At 33.0% G+C, this 16,199-nt stretch overlaps 1 long non-coding RNA gene across 2 annotated transcripts; it reads left to right on the top strand.

Moving 5' to 3' along the window:
• Nucleotides 1–6,033: 6,033 nt before the first annotated feature.
• On the top strand, nt 6,034–15,384 carry LOC127076549 (uncharacterized). 2 transcript variants are annotated; one of them, XR_007786837.1, is made up of 5 exons: nt 6,034–6,285; nt 6,568–6,655; nt 12,599–12,659; nt 12,826–12,959; nt 13,483–15,384. It is a non-coding gene; the product is annotated as an uncharacterized LOC127076549 (long non-coding RNA). The 2 variants fall into 2 exon arrangements; XR_007786836.1 differs by lacking the exon at nt 13,483–15,384 and having other exon boundaries at nt 12,826–13,194.
• Nucleotides 15,385–16,199: the final 815 nt, after the last annotated feature.

The following is a 16,199-nucleotide window of genomic DNA, read 5'->3' as shown; positions in this document are numbered from 1 at the left end:
ACAAAGTCATGGAGATCAATATGGCCTATTTGGTCGGATAATTTAGAGATATAAATGACTGATCCAGGTAAGGTCAAAGACAACTACAATCTTTTGTGGCAAACAAGCATGATGCAACCCTATTTTAAAGTTTTCTTTTGTAAAAAGCAATGACACATTACTATATTGTATTATAATTGTTTGATTAAAAAAAGAAGATTTTTTGTACTAAAGTTATCTCTTTTATTTGTGATTATGAAAGGTAATTATGATCTAGGGTACGACCAAAAAGATCAAAGTCTCATCACAAAGATTCATGAGAGTTGTCACAAATGACATAAGCGTATGACTTGAGCAATCAAAACCCCACGACGCAAAAGCACTTAAACAAAGAAAGCAAACCATAAAATGGAAAAAAATGACTCACCCCCTCTTGGTAGCTAGTGTGGGAATTTAGTAGGGATTTTTAAAAGTTTGATTTTCTTAGCAGAACAATACCGATGAACGAATCTTGATTAAATAATGAATCACATATCAAACATCAAGTTAGGATAATAAGAATACCTCTTGAAGTGTGCTTTATCTTTGATCACGAATGTGGAAAATATCATCGTCTATACCAAGTCCACACGAGTACAAAGTGGAACACGATGCCAATAATTTTCTAAAAAAATGACAATTAGGGTTCTTTGATCTCCTATCTCTATATATAGAGAGCTGCTAAAACTCTAATGCTCTTATTTTAAAATTTTCAAAATAAATTAAATATTATTTATATTTAATTAAACTTTTTTAAATCATAGTTAATTTAATTAATTGTTCATTATCAATTATTTAATTAAGTTATATCTAATAAAATAAATAATATTTGTATTAATGTATTAAATAATATAATTAATATCTAATTAAATAAAATATTATTTAATTTAGTCATTCGTTCCATCATGAGGACTTTATGTGTGTAACTTTATAGGTTTTTGTTACATTGACATAATATTAAGTCATTCAATAATATTATAAACAATGAACAGTATCTGACAACACATCAAGAGGAGAAATCGTATGTATGATTATCCTTTTGCTCTTATATCTATATTGAACTTAAAACATAGAATGTGTCATTCTTGTATAATTTAATATTACATACCTTGATCGTTGAGTATACGTGATAAGGATAGATAAACTAAATATCTCATATTGACTTATTTGAGCATCATCATACATTTTACAATCTTACTTAATAAGGGATTCGTAGATATTACTTGTGTATTATATATAAAACCAAAATATATTTTTGGTGTAGCATATTTTCTTTTCTCTTTTGTCCTTTAATACGATCTAGAAGTTTCAGAAATAAAAATGTATTTTTCCTCCTATTTTGTTTTATTTTTTATTATAAAAAGTTTAGGTGAGTTGGACTCCAAGGACTTATCAGGATCAGAGCAAGCCTCAAGACTCTTTGAGTGATTATAGAGGTACTTATAGATCATCCATTAAAGAAATCCTCACATTAATTGTAGGGATTAAATCCATGACCTCTCGGTATCTGAACCAACTCCTTAATAATTGAGTGAATATACCTAACCCATTTTAATATATTTGAATTATTGTACATAATTAATTGTTTGAAAAAAATATTTGGCATTAACTTCCAATTAAAATACACTCTTTAGTCATTATTATAAAAAAAATAATTATTTTTTGGTGCATTTGACCATTAATTTATCTAATTTATATGAACTAGATAAATTAATGATCAAATGTATAAAAAAATCAAATTTGCTTATAATAGTAAACAAAGGATGAATGAAATAAATAAGGATTTAATGAAACAATCATTCATTCTTTTTCAAACCGCTCTCTCAAAATGCTATTTATGCTACCACTTAACACAAAACTTTATCTCAAAGTCATATCTTTTCGCACAAAAAGAAATACAATTCCATTGATTTGGCCACTTTCCGCCCAAATTTACCATTCAATTTACTAAAAATATTCACACATAAAAAAGTAATTAAAAAGGTTGAAGAAGAAGATGATGGAAGAGAAAGAGAGATAAAAACTTTAACTAACTTTTTCAAAGTCGGTTACAATAGAATTCTACTTCTAACTAAATGTAAATTCAGTTTATATACAAATTCCAAATCTAAAATGAAACTCAAAGGCAATCTAAACTCAAATGAAACTTAAATGAAATGCAACTAACTGCTTGCATTTGGATTACTCTTTCACATTTTTCACACATGCACGCACACACACACATACACACAAACATCCTCCCCAACACACACACGCACACACAAATACACACACACACACACGTTCACACACACACGCACGCACTCATGCGTGCGCATAGACACACACAAGAAATATATATCATTGGTTTTGGAATAATATCAATGTATCTTATTTACAATGATTCTTTCAGCACCCTCTCAAGAAATACATGGTCCATCCAGGGCCAAATATATATATATATATATATATATATTATATATATATATATATATATATATATATATATATTATATATATATATATATATATATATATATATATATATATATATATATATATATATATATATATATATATATTGTTCATTCCATGTGATATATTTCTTTCTTTGTGCCAAATATACTATTTCTTTGAGCTTCATCCAGTGCCCATCTCTGAACCAAAGTCGTTTTGTTTGATTTGTTAGTCCTCTCGTTGCTTAGAAAAATATCTCCTTACTTTACAGCCGTATACAAGTAATCCCTTTTTTTTTCTGATCCCACCATGTATTGGTTCATGCCTTGGCCCCACCATGCATTGGTTCATGCCACCTTTACTCTCTGGTTCAGATATACCTATCTTATGGGTTCAAATAACATTATTCTTTGGTTCAAACCATACTTCAATCACTCTTCTTTCATCTCCCACATTTAGTTCCATGAACTACAGAGCTCTGAATTCCTTATTGCACTATAAGGATAAGTAGGCATGAGGGCCCTAATCCTTACCGAGCATTTTATCTATTCCTTTCTTTTTCCCTTTATTCTGTTGCGAGTCATCTTTAGATAGTAACACTCATCATAGCTTAGAACAATCAAAACGGTTCTAGTTGAGTACAACAGATGTGAGAGATGCTAATACCTTCCCTTGCATAACCGACTTCCTTACCTTTTTTTCTCTTCCCTTGGGTTTTATCGATGTTTTCCCTTTCCTTCAGGTATAAATAAAGTTCGATGGTGACTCTGTTGTATCTTCGAGTGTGCGATGCGTTCGGGTATATTCCTGCTAGCTTCAACAAGACTTTGAAATATGGCGATTTGAGTCTTCTATTCCAAACGACAGATTTGAGCGATTAGTCTTCTCCCCATATGGTAGATTGAAGTGGTTAGTCTTATCTCCACAAACAAGAATCTTAGAGTGGTTAGTCTTCAAGTTCCTTAAACCTTGTAAGCTTTTATCACAGGATGGACTTACGAACTTTAAACCTTGGTTTTACACGGGATAACCAATAACCTATGAGATTTTAATACCTAGCTAATCTTGAATTTTATCCAATCTTTTATCACGGGCCAAGCTTTAACCTAATCTTGGTTTTACCACGGACTGACCCAGAACCTATGAGATTTTAATACGGGTTAATCTCAAACCTAAACTAGAGTTTGATCACACAATCCCAAACCAAAACTTTTAGCGGGTTTAGCTTCTAACCCAAATAAAAATTCCTAAATGAATAATACTCAACCAAGGTCTATACAAAATATTTCATTGGTGAATTTATAATTCTACCCTTCCAAAATTATACCTTATTCTCACTCACAAAAAGACTTTCTCGCAAAAGTATCTTAGCTATAATTTTAGTGAGAGAAAGTAAACAAAATGTTTAGAGAGAGAAGGATTGAGAGAGAGAGAAAGAGAGAGAGAGAGAGAGAGAGAGAGAGAGTGAGTTGTGTCAAACTGAAATGAAATGAGAAGAGGGACCTCTATTTATAGGCTAGATATTGACTCAAAAAGGAATTTCTAATAAATGTATTTTATGGAAATCTAATCGATTGCCACATTTTCCAACCGATTAAAAGTTTGAAATATAAGCAATTATAAGTATAAAAAGGAAGGAAAATATATCTATCTGTTACACATCATTAAGGCATTGTCCTAATCGCTTAGGACTCAATTTTGAATTGAGCTAATTGATTAGATAAAAGTGCTAATCGATTAGATAAGTCAAAATTTTGCCTATAGCTATTTTAAAAGTTTCTAATTCATCAGTCACAACTTCAAGATGTTTTGTAATTATTTTTTTTTGGAAAAAACAGTTTGAAAATGTATTTTAATTCGTGTGTGCTTTAGCCATACACTTTTACGATAAAGCCTTTTTGTATTACAATTGTTTCACTTACTGCTAAGTTAGGAGGGTCTTAAGCACTTCAAGACTTTGCCATAGGCTTTCTATTTTATAGACTTTGACACTTACTTGAGTAGTTTGAGATGAGACTTTAGTTATATTCCATTTGATTTCCATTATCAGATAATCAAGTTCATCAAACACTAATGCTTAAGTTTGCATCTTTATCCACTTAACTGTTTATGTTTGACTTGTTAGAAGACATTAGTTGTCATCAAAAGTTGATGTCCTTGATAAAAACATGTCATCTACAAAACAAGGTTCTACAAACACTACAAATATCAACCACAAAATAAAAGGGGCTATTACAACCACTACGAACACCAAATCAAGTTTGGGAAGTATTCATCAATGATTTCATTGCACATCTTCCAAATTTATTCGGCCACACTGTGATTTGGGTGATTTGTGATCACATAACAAAATATGCCCATTTTGTTGCTTTACCCACAAAGTTCTCTACTGCTGACCTTGCCTTATATTTTTTAGTTGAGATATTTTTCCTCCACGAATTTCCAAAGTCCATCATATCATATCGAGATCCATTTATGCTTAGCAACTTCTAAAAAGATTTTTTTTTTTAAATACAAGGTACCACACTAAAGAACAACACAACATATAACCCGAAAATAGATGGACAAACTGAAGTGGTAAACAAATGCTTAAAAACATACATTGGCTGCTTTGCAAGTGATCACCCTCGCAACTGGTACAATTTCTTACACTTGGCTAAATTTTGGCACAATACTACTCTTCACTTTTCCGTCAACATGACTCTTTTTTTTTGTGTGCATTGCATGGTCGCCCCCACCATCTATAAAAGACACTGTTTCGAGATTTGCAACACTATAGTCTCTTTAGACCACCCTAAAAATAGAGATGAAATTTAGATTATGTTAAAGAAAAATCTCGTAAAAAGCAAATAACAAATGAAAGTTTAGGCAAATAAGAAAATACTGGATTTTACCTTTACAGTTAGAGACTTGGTCCTCCTTCGTCTACGATGATACAGACATCAAACAATCACTATAAGAGTTTCTAAAAATCGTCTAAAATACACTGAGTAGTGCATGCTTCATTACCGAGACCAAATTTTACATTTACATATGTTCTTTCATCAGAACACTTTCTTTAAGTGTCAACTGTTAACAATAAAAAGAAAGAGAAAATTTTAAGTGAAACTTGCAAGAATAAGATAGTTGTTCAATTATATTTTTTATATAATATGTCGAGTATATAGTGGAATTTGGTGGACCAAATTTTAAGTTTTTTATGAGTTATATAGATATTTAAAAATTGTATTTGAGTTATTTAAATTTTTGTAAAGTATAATATAATGTAAAAATTTGAGTTGGGTCATTTAAAAAAATTGAATGTAGATCCTCTAAGAGGTCTGCATAAACGAAAATCACAATCAGATTTTTTAAACAAATCACCATGGTTGATCACCCCCCTCCCATCATTACCTAACTCCACAAAAGAAGATCCACCGTATGATCTTCATCAAACGGTCCCTGAACAAGCCACGCAGCTGAACCCCCACGATAACTGCTCCACGCGCTCAATCCACTCACTCCACCCTCCAACGTCTCTTTTTTTTGGTCAAATCCTCCAACGTCTTTTTCAGTACTCCACCCTCCAATGTCTTTTCTTTTTTTTGTCAAATCCTCCAACATCTTTTTCAGTACTGCACCCCCAACGTCTTTTTCACTCCACCCTCCAACCCTTTAAATCTTTCATCAAATCTGCAATAGCCTTTAAACCTTCAATTGCCATAGCTAAGAGAAATCACAATTGTTTGTAATTTATATATGAAGGCAAACTTCCGAACATCTTCCAATATTGTGGATGTTTATGTTTCCGCTGTTATCAGTAGCCATAGTTCTGCACAAACTACAGTAGAGGTAAAAATAGAACCATTTCCTCCTTTTCGTTTGTAATTTTTTCATTCTGTTATAGCTATGGCTGAGATTTATTTGAGGTAGGTGAGTGCAGTTAATCATATGGAAATAGAATACATTAGTAAATAGAGTATGCTTTATTGTTCTCTTTGTAAGTTGTAAGTTTTCACTTTTTTTGTGTGGATATAAATATTTATTCTCTCATTTGGTATTAGATTTATATGGCACCAAAGTACTCGCTTAACTTGAAGCTTCTAATGATTACTTGTTATGTATTCGTTGTAGGTGTCCATGTTGTGTGTCTCCCTTCCAGGATTTATCACGACGGATTGTATCGGTGGAGTTAATGAGTTTTGAAGCAATGATAGTAAAGGTAGTAAAGTTTTAAACTATTTTAATACAAAATGAACCTTCTCATTCATCTCATTAACCTCATGGCCATTCAATAAAAAAAGTCGTGACATACAAACCACATTAATAGTATTTAGAGTGTCACTTATGATTACTGTTCCCTTATTGAAATCAATGCATTAATTACAAAGATTATATATTGGATATAATAAATTTTTCCTCTAGACAACTTACAACATATTCCATTGAAATAGTAGCCTATAATAGACTTTTTTCCCTAACTGCCTCATACCTGAAAATAATATTCCATTTTATCCCACTTTGATTTTTTTTTCAATCTACCCTTTTTTTATTGTGCTCGTCCATTCATTAGGCGAGCGTGTGAAGCCCATTACGCCTTGTCTAGGCTCGGCCATTCATTGGCCGAGCTAGTGAAGGAAGTATTTTTTTTTTATTTTAAAAACTTTATTAAATAATTTTTTAATTATTATTAAATAGTTTTTTAATTAATTCTGTATTTAATTAATATAATTGATTTTTTTTAAAATAATAATAATATTTTTATAAAAATATTTAAAATAAAATGTTAATAATAATAGTTTTTTTATAATAATAATAATTTTCTAATATTGTTTTTTTTTAAATATTAATAATAAAAATGATTATTTTTTAGAATATTAAAAATAGAAATAATTTTTTTTTAAGAATTACAATGGAAGAAATACATTTTATTGATATAATGGAAGGAATACATTTTATTTATAGTGACCGTCTGTTCCACATCTTGTGCCAACTTTTTTGCGTTTTCCCTTGCCCAAATCTTCTTGTCTTTGTCTTGCGAGAGACAGAGATGAGTCAGAAGACAATTCATCATGGGCGTCTTGGTGTTGATGTTGTTGTTGACTTTGATGTTGTTGTGATGTGTTTGGAGGCATATCCATACCGTCGAGTTCTTGAATGCGAAAAGAAAGCATACTCATTAGATGATCATCGGTGAGGTCAAAGTTGGGTAGTGAATGTGTGGCTTGTGTGTAGGTGTCGGGTTGGGTGTGTTGGATAGGAGGATAATAGACATCATCAGGGTTGTATGTGGGAGTGGGATGTGCGAATGTGGTGTTAGAAGGTTAGGGTTGAGAATGAGGGTTTGAGTATTCAAAGTTGGGTTGAGGAATTGGATTGTATTGTATGGGTGGGCGTAAGTTGGTTTGTTGTTGATATTGTTGGCTGTAATAGTAGTTTGTTTGAGGGAATGAAGTGTGGGGATTATGGTGTTGGGTTGAGGTGGAATAAATTGTGTGTTGTGTGGTCTGGGTGTGTTGGTAAGTTTGTTGAGCTGAGGATGATGGTTGGTTATGTTTGTTGGGTTGAAGAAGCTACACATTGACGGGGATCATTCAAAAACTGTGTCGGAGCAACGTGCATAAAGGGAATTGATAAAAACCAATTCATGTATTCTCTACCCGGCTTAGACTCACAAATTACCGAGTTTCCTTGTAACACCAAATGCCTTCTTCTTTTCCATTCTTTCAGCTCTTCTTTATTTAAATCTTGCCAATGCGTGTCCCAAGCTTGGACCATAGTCATGTTATGGTGTTCACTTAGACATAGTCATGTTATGGTGTTCACTTAGACATCTTGGCTGAGACGGTATTTGTTGTTCAAATCCAAATTGGAGTTTGACTCGATCCGTCTGATGCATCTCAACGGTAAAGAAACATACCATATATTTTGTTGCACTCCAAACTCGACTGTCATTATAATCAGGCACTGGATATTGTATGTACGACCTCCAAATAAACTGTTAAAAGAAATATAACTATTAGAATATATAAAATAAATTTAAATAAGTTTAATATTAAAATTAATCATTCTTACATCGTTTTCTTCCATGTGTTCTATTGCAACACGGTACCCTCGTAGATGATGACGAGGATTATTTCCATAATTCATACCACGTTTGCACCACCTTGCATATTAAAAAAAATACGTTAAAGCGACGTATAAATAATTTTGAGAAATATAAATTGCATTTAAATGAAAATCGTTACCTTAATCCATAAGGATGTGATGGAACCTCGTTACTAACCGGGGCTAACAAGGGTATGCGTGTGAATGCCCATACAGTTAGTAATACAACACATCCTCCTATGCTATTGACTCCTTTATGGACCGCCTTGCACATATGTCTATATAGTGTCGCCAGACAAGCAGAACCCCAACTGTATGTATTACATTTTTCAAGGTCTCCTACTAAAGGTAACCAAGAAGAATGCAACAAATTGTAACTCTTATCTGACATTAAAAAAGTAGCAATTAAAAGTAAAATATAAATTTTTGCATGAAGAATATTTTCTGCCTCGGTCGGGTTAGGGTTATTTTTGAGTTGTGTTAATACTGCTTCTAACCAAACTATTTTGACAGAAGCCCCATTTTTATCCCTAGTTGTTGGTTCGATGCCCAAATTTTCCATGTAAACATCATTGGTTACGTTTGTTTGGCCATTAACAGCTTTACCATGGATTCGGAGACCGAGTAACATACTCACATCCTCTAGTGTGATAGTACATTCACCTGTTGGTAAATGAAAGGTATGTGTCTCCGGTCTCCATCTCTCTAACAATGCAACAATTAGTTTAGAGTCTACTTTTAGACTTGCAATCTTGGCCACATTTGCAAAACCGGCTAGTTCCAAGTAGCGGTTATAATACCGGTTATAATACCGTCTTTGGAACTAGTCGGTTTTGCAAATGTGGCCAAGATTGCAAGTCTAAAAGTAGACTCTAAACTAATTATTGCATTGTTAGAGAGATGGAGACCGGAGACACATATCTTTCATTTACCAACAGATGAATGTACTATCACACTAGAGGATGTGAGTGTGTTACTCGGTCTCCGAATCCATGGTAAAGCTGTTAATGGCCCAACAAACGTAACCAATGATGTTTATATGGAAAATTTGGGCATCGAACCAACAACTTCGGATAAAAATGGGACTTCTGTCAAAATAGTTTGGTTAGAAGCAGTATTAACACAACTCAAAAATAACCCTAACCCGACCGAGGCAGAAAATATTCTTCATGCAAAAATTTATATTTTACTTTTAATTGCTACTTTTTTAATGTCAGATAAGAGTCACAATTTGTTGCATTCTTCTTGGTTACCTACAGTTGGGGTTCTGTTTGTCTGGCGACACTATATAGACATATGTGCAAGGCGGTCCATAAAGGAGTCAATAACATAGGAGGATGTGTTGTATTACTAACTGTATGGGCATTCACACGCATACCCTTGTTAGCCCCGGTTAGTAACGAGTTTCCATCACATCCTTATGGATTAAGGTAACGATTTTCATTTAAATGCAATTTATATTTCTCAAAATTATTTATACGTCGCTTTAACATATTTTTTTTAATATGCAAGATGGTGCAAACGAGGTATGAGTTATGGAAATAATCCTCGTCATCATATACGAGGGTACCGTGTTGCAACAGAACACATGGAAGAAAACGATGTAAGAATGATTAATTATAATATTAAACTTATTTAAATTTATTTTATACAGTCTAATATATATATCTTTTAACAGTTTATTTGGAGGCCGTACATACAATATCCAGTGCCTGATTATAATGACAGCCTAGTTTGGAGTGCAACAACATATATGGTATGTTTCTTTACCGTTGAGATGCATCAGACGGATCGAGTCAAACTCCAATTTGGATTTGAACAACAAATACCGTCTCAGCCAAGATGTCTAAGTGAACACCATAACATGACTATGGTCCAAGCTTGGGACACACATTGGCAAGATTTAAATAAAGAAGAGCTGAAAGAATGAAAAAGAAGAAGGCATTTAGTGTTACAAGGAAACTCGGTAATTGGTGAGTCTAAGCCGGGTAGAGACTACATGAATTGGTTTTTATCAATTCCCTTTATGCACGTTGCTCCGACACAGTTTTTGAATGATCCCCGTCAACGTGTAGCTTCTTCAACCCAACAAACAACATCACCTCCACAACAACATAACCAACCATCATCCTCAGCTCAACAAACTTACCAACATACCCAGACCACACACAACACACACAATTTATTCCACCTCAACTCAACACCATAATCCACACACTCCATTCCCTCAAACAAAGTACTATTACAACCAACAATATCAACAACAAACCAACTTACGCCCACCCATACAATACAGTCCAATTCCTCAACCCAACTTTGAATACTCAAACCCTCATTCTCAACCCCAACCTTCTAACACCACATTCGCACATCCCACTCCCACATACAACCCTGATGATGTCTATTATCCTCCTATCCAACACACCCAACCCGACACCTACACACAAGCCACACATTCACTACCCAACTTTGACCTCACCGATGACCATCTAATGAGTATCCCTTCTTTTCGCATTCAAGAACTCGACGGTATGGATATGCCTCCAAACACATCACAACAACATCAAAGTCAACAACAAGACGCCCATGATGAATTGTCTTCCGACTCATCTCCGTCTCGCGCAAGACAAAGACAAGAAGACTTGGCAAGGGAAAACGCAAAAAAGTTGGCACAAGATGTGGAACAGGCGGTCACTATAAATAAAATGTATTTCTTCCATTATATCAATAAAATGTATTTCTTCCATTGTAATTCTTAAAAAAAATAATTATTTCTATTTTTAATATTCTAAAAAATAATTATTTTTATTATTAATATTTTAAAAAAAAAATATTAGAAAATTATTATTATTATAAAAAACTATTATTATTAACATTTTATTTTAAATACTTTTATAAAAATATTATTATTATTTTTAAAAAAATCAATTATATTAATTAAATATAGAATTAATTAAAAAACTATTTAATAATAATTAAAAAACTATTTAATAAAGTTTTTAAAATAATATTCACACCATATGCACCCCTTCTTTCTTAACGAGACTCTGATACCATATCGGTTGGGAGCCTCATATATCAGAAAAAAGAGATAGATTGAGAATTTTTTTTCAAAGTGGGGTAAAATGGGATATTATTTTCAGGTATGGACAGAGGCTGCTATGGAGTTTTCATTCCCTCTTCTTCAAACCCTGGTCATTGAGGAATCAAAAGTTGTCTAAGAACTTCACAATCCTTTTGATGCTTTGACAAAGGTTTGTGTTTATAAATTTGAGTGATTTCGTCTGAAGTTCTTAGATTGTGAAGTTCACACAAGCCACCCAGATTTATAATCACAAACCTTTGTCAAATAAGGTAAAATATTGGGATGATCAAGAATCCACTCTCAGCTTGCTACAGAGCTTGGATACCTCGAATAGTTGCAACAACTCACATTGAGATGATCAAGAATCATGTTGCTCTATCGGCTAGTAATGCTGGAAAGGAGGATAAAGTAGGCAATCAAAGATAATGAGGTTATATTAGATTAACATTTCAACTACACCATTGTTTCTTGCGTTTTTTACTTATATCACATTTCAACTATACTCTTAATCCCAATTTCCCATCTTCCATTCTCGAAAGAGACACCTTCTTTTTCAACTTTTCTATAAGAGGAAACAGGAGAATGAAGAAGATAAGTGAGCTCAATTTGTCTGAATTTCTATTGCATTGAAAATTAATGAAAAGATAAATGAATTTCTGAATTTTTATGAATTTTTGCCTCTGCTAAAAACACTTGAGAGTGAGGGAAAACCTAATATTTATATTGATGCTTCTCATACCGTGTCACCGTCCCGATTGCTAAATTTAAAATGCCTTAATTCTGCTCTTAAAGATTTTCTCTTAAACACAATGGTTTGAACCTACATTTGTATTAAAATATTTGTTAGTTTTCTCTATTTTCCTTCATAAGGATTAGATTTTCCTCCCTCATTTTTTTTACAACTCTATGTAATGCAATGTCAACTTTTTTTATTTATTGCGTGCTATTTTTTTTCTCTGTATATTTGCATAGATACAATCTGGATTATCTTTAAGCGGATCACAAGCTGTAGGAAATAGAGTATGCTTAATCGGTAAGTTGTAAGTTTTCACTACTTTTTTTGGATAGAAATATCATTCCGTTTGGTTCTTAAGTCTTATCCCATCTTATATAATATCTAACGCCAATGATTTATATGGAACCAAAGTACTAGCTTAACTTGAAGCTTTTAATGATTATTTGTTATGTATTCATTGTAGGTGTCGATGTTGTTTGTTGAATGGTATAGGATATGTGATCTTCCTGCTGCTCTACCCACTTCATCGTGTAGTTGCATCAGCGAAGGCTGCTTAATGGGGATTATACGACATATCGCTTTTTCCGTCGGTTGATGGTGACATTTCTTTCTCCATGCAATTTACTTTTCATTTCACTTATACTTTCTCTTTTTATTTGATTTTTTTACTCCCTTATTCTATTTTTGAAAATTTATTCTCAATTTATCCAATTTTAGATTTTTTCCCCCAAAATACCCTATTTTTAGAGTCTACTCGTCCAATGAATGAATGAGTTCATGAAGACCTTTTTTGGAAAGAAGGGACTCAGCCAATGGATGGCCGAGTAGATGAAGGAACGATTTTTTTTTAAAATTTAAATACATTTTATCAATATTAAATACTTTTATAATAATTATATTATTTAAATAATATAAACTATAGTTTTTTTAATAATATTTTTATAAATTAAATTTTATTTTTATAATAAATTTATAGTTATATTAATTAAGCATATAGATAATCGTGTGAAAATAATATACATTTTATTGAACTACATGAAAAAAAATACATTTTATTTGTTATAGTGACTGTCGGTTCCACATCTTATGCCTATCTTTTTGCGCTTTCTCTTGCCCTAAGTCTTCAGCTTTTTGTCTTGGGGGAGATGGAGATGATTCGGAAGACAGACCTTGATGTTCATGTGTTGTACTGGGAGACATATTCATACCGTTGAAATCTTGGGTACCGGGGGACAAAGTCGGGTAGTGAATGTGTTGGTTGTGTGAAGGTGTTGAATTGCGTGTGTTGAATGTAGAAGTGAGTTGAGAGAATGTAATGTTTAAATGTTTGTGGTTAGGATTGAGGATTTCAGTTATCAAAGTTTGGTTGAGGAATTGGAGTGTATTGTATGGATGTGGTTGATATTGTTTGTTGGTTGTAAAAGTAATTTGGTTAAGGGAATAAAGTGTGGAGATTTTGGTGTTGGGATGAGGTGGCATAAAAGGTGTGTTGTTGTGTGGTCTGGGTGTTGTCATAAAAGGTGTGATGGTATGTTTGTTGGACGGATGAAGATGGTTGGACCCCAAATTGGGATGTGTACGTGGGGGGGAATGTCATGATGTATGAGGGAGATAGTTTGTTGGGTTGAAGAAGAGACACGTTGACGGGGATCGTTCAAAAATTGTGTCGGAGCAACATGCATAAAAAGAATTGCCAAAAACCAATTCATATATTCTCTATCCGACTTAGACTCACAAAGTATTGATTTCCCTTGTAATACCAAATGCCTTCTCTTTTTCCATTCTTTGACCTCTTCTTTGTTCAAATGTTGCCCATGTGTATCCCAAGCTTGGACCATAGTCATATCACGGTGTTCCCTTAGACATCATCGCTGAGACGAGAGATGTTGTTCAAATCCAAATTGGAGTTTGACTCTATCTGTCTGATGCATCTCAACGTTAAAGAAACATATTATATATGATGTCGCACTCCAGACTCGACTATCACTATAATCAGGCACCGAGTATTGTACGTATGGCCTCCATATAAACATTCATAAGTAATATAATTGTTATAATATAAATAAGAAGTTTAGATAAGTTAAAAATTGTAATGTACGATACTTACATCATTTTCTTCCATGTGTTCAATTGCAACTCGGTATCCACGTAGATGATGACAAGGGTTATTTCCGTAATGCATACCTCGTTCGCAGCATCTTGCGTTTACAAAAAAATATATTAATGTTGTGTATAATTTATTGTGGGAACAATAAAGCGCATTCAATGAATTAAGTACCTTAATGCATACAGATGTGATAACACCTCAGTACTAATTGCTACACCTCAGTACAACACAATCTCCTATGCTCTTCACTCCTTTCTAGGCTGCCTTGCACATATGTCTATATAATGTTGTCAGACAAGCAAAACCCCAACTGTATGTGTTACATTTTTCCAGGTCTCCTACTAAAGGTAACCAAGATGAATGCAATAAATTGTGACTCTTATATGGCACTAAGAATGTAGCTAAAATATAGACTTTTGCATGAAGAATGTTTTCTGCTCCATTGGGAAAGAATTATTTTTTAACTGTGTTAATAAAGCTTCTAACCAAACAATTTCCACATAAGCCCCATTTTTATATGAAATCTTCGGTTCTACACCTAAATTCTCCATGTAAACATCCTTAGTTACATTAGTTGGACCATTAACATGTTTACCGTTAATTCATAGACCGAGTAACATACTCACATCCTCTAGTGTAGTAGTATATTCACCAGTTAGTAAATGAAAAGTATGTGTCTCAGATCTCCATCTCTTTAACAACGCAACAACTAGTTTGTATTGTAGTCTATTTTTAAACTTGACATTTTTGCTACTTTAGCAAAATCGGCTTGTTCTAAATATTGTAATATAACAACACTTGGTTGAATATGAGTATGTGAATGGACTCGAAACCTAGTCTCTTCCTGAATGAATATCTTGGTGATGAGATGCTGAATTTATAAAAAAACTTAATGAATATGTAGAGTATAAAATACTTACATATTCCGCAATGTTTGTTGCTGTTCCACGGGGTGATTCTCCCATCCACAACAAAGCCATTTTACAGTGTCTGGAAATAATATTTTGGTGTATTTTTAATGTTGATGGAGCATTGCATGCATGCAAACCTACACTCTTCCAAGATTCACTGGTTGAAGAGACAATGCAATGCAAAAGTCTGCATGCGTTTACCCACTTTTGACTCGTCCAACCATTGGGCGAGTTTATCCTAAATGTGTTATGGCCCAATGGTTGGATGAGCCATAACACGTTTAGGATAAACTCGTCCAATGGTTGGACGAAGCAAAAATGGGTAAACACATGCAAGCTTTTGTATTGCATCGTCTCTTCAACCCGTGAATCTTGGAAGAGGTTTGCATGCGTATCAATGTTCCATTAACATTAAAAATACACCAAAATACTATTTTCAAACACTATAAAATGAGCTTCTAATTCCAAAACATTCACTCATCAAATTTTTTCATCACAAAATTCAAATTCTAACCTGTAAAATGGCTTTGTTGTGGATGGGAGAATCACGCAGTGGAAGAGCAGCAAACATTGCGAAATATGTAAGTATTTTATACTCTACGTATTCATTAAGTTTTTTTATAAATTCAACTTCTCATCACCAAAATATTCATTATGTTTTCTATTATATTTCAGGAAGACACTAGGTTTCGAATCCATTCACATACTCATATTCAACCAAATGTTATTATATTACCTTACTTAGAACAAACCGGTTTTGCTTAAGTCGCAAAAATATCAAGTTTAAAAATTGACTCCAAACTAGTTGTTACGCTATCA

Source organism: Lathyrus oleraceus, chromosome 4, assembly GCF_024323335.1.
Source record: "Lathyrus oleraceus cultivar Zhongwan6 chromosome 4, CAAS_Psat_ZW6_1.0, whole genome shotgun sequence".
Lineage (NCBI taxonomy): Eukaryota > Viridiplantae > Streptophyta > Magnoliopsida > Fabales > Fabaceae > Lathyrus > Lathyrus oleraceus.
This window is presented reverse-complemented; position numbering and strand designations above follow the sequence as displayed.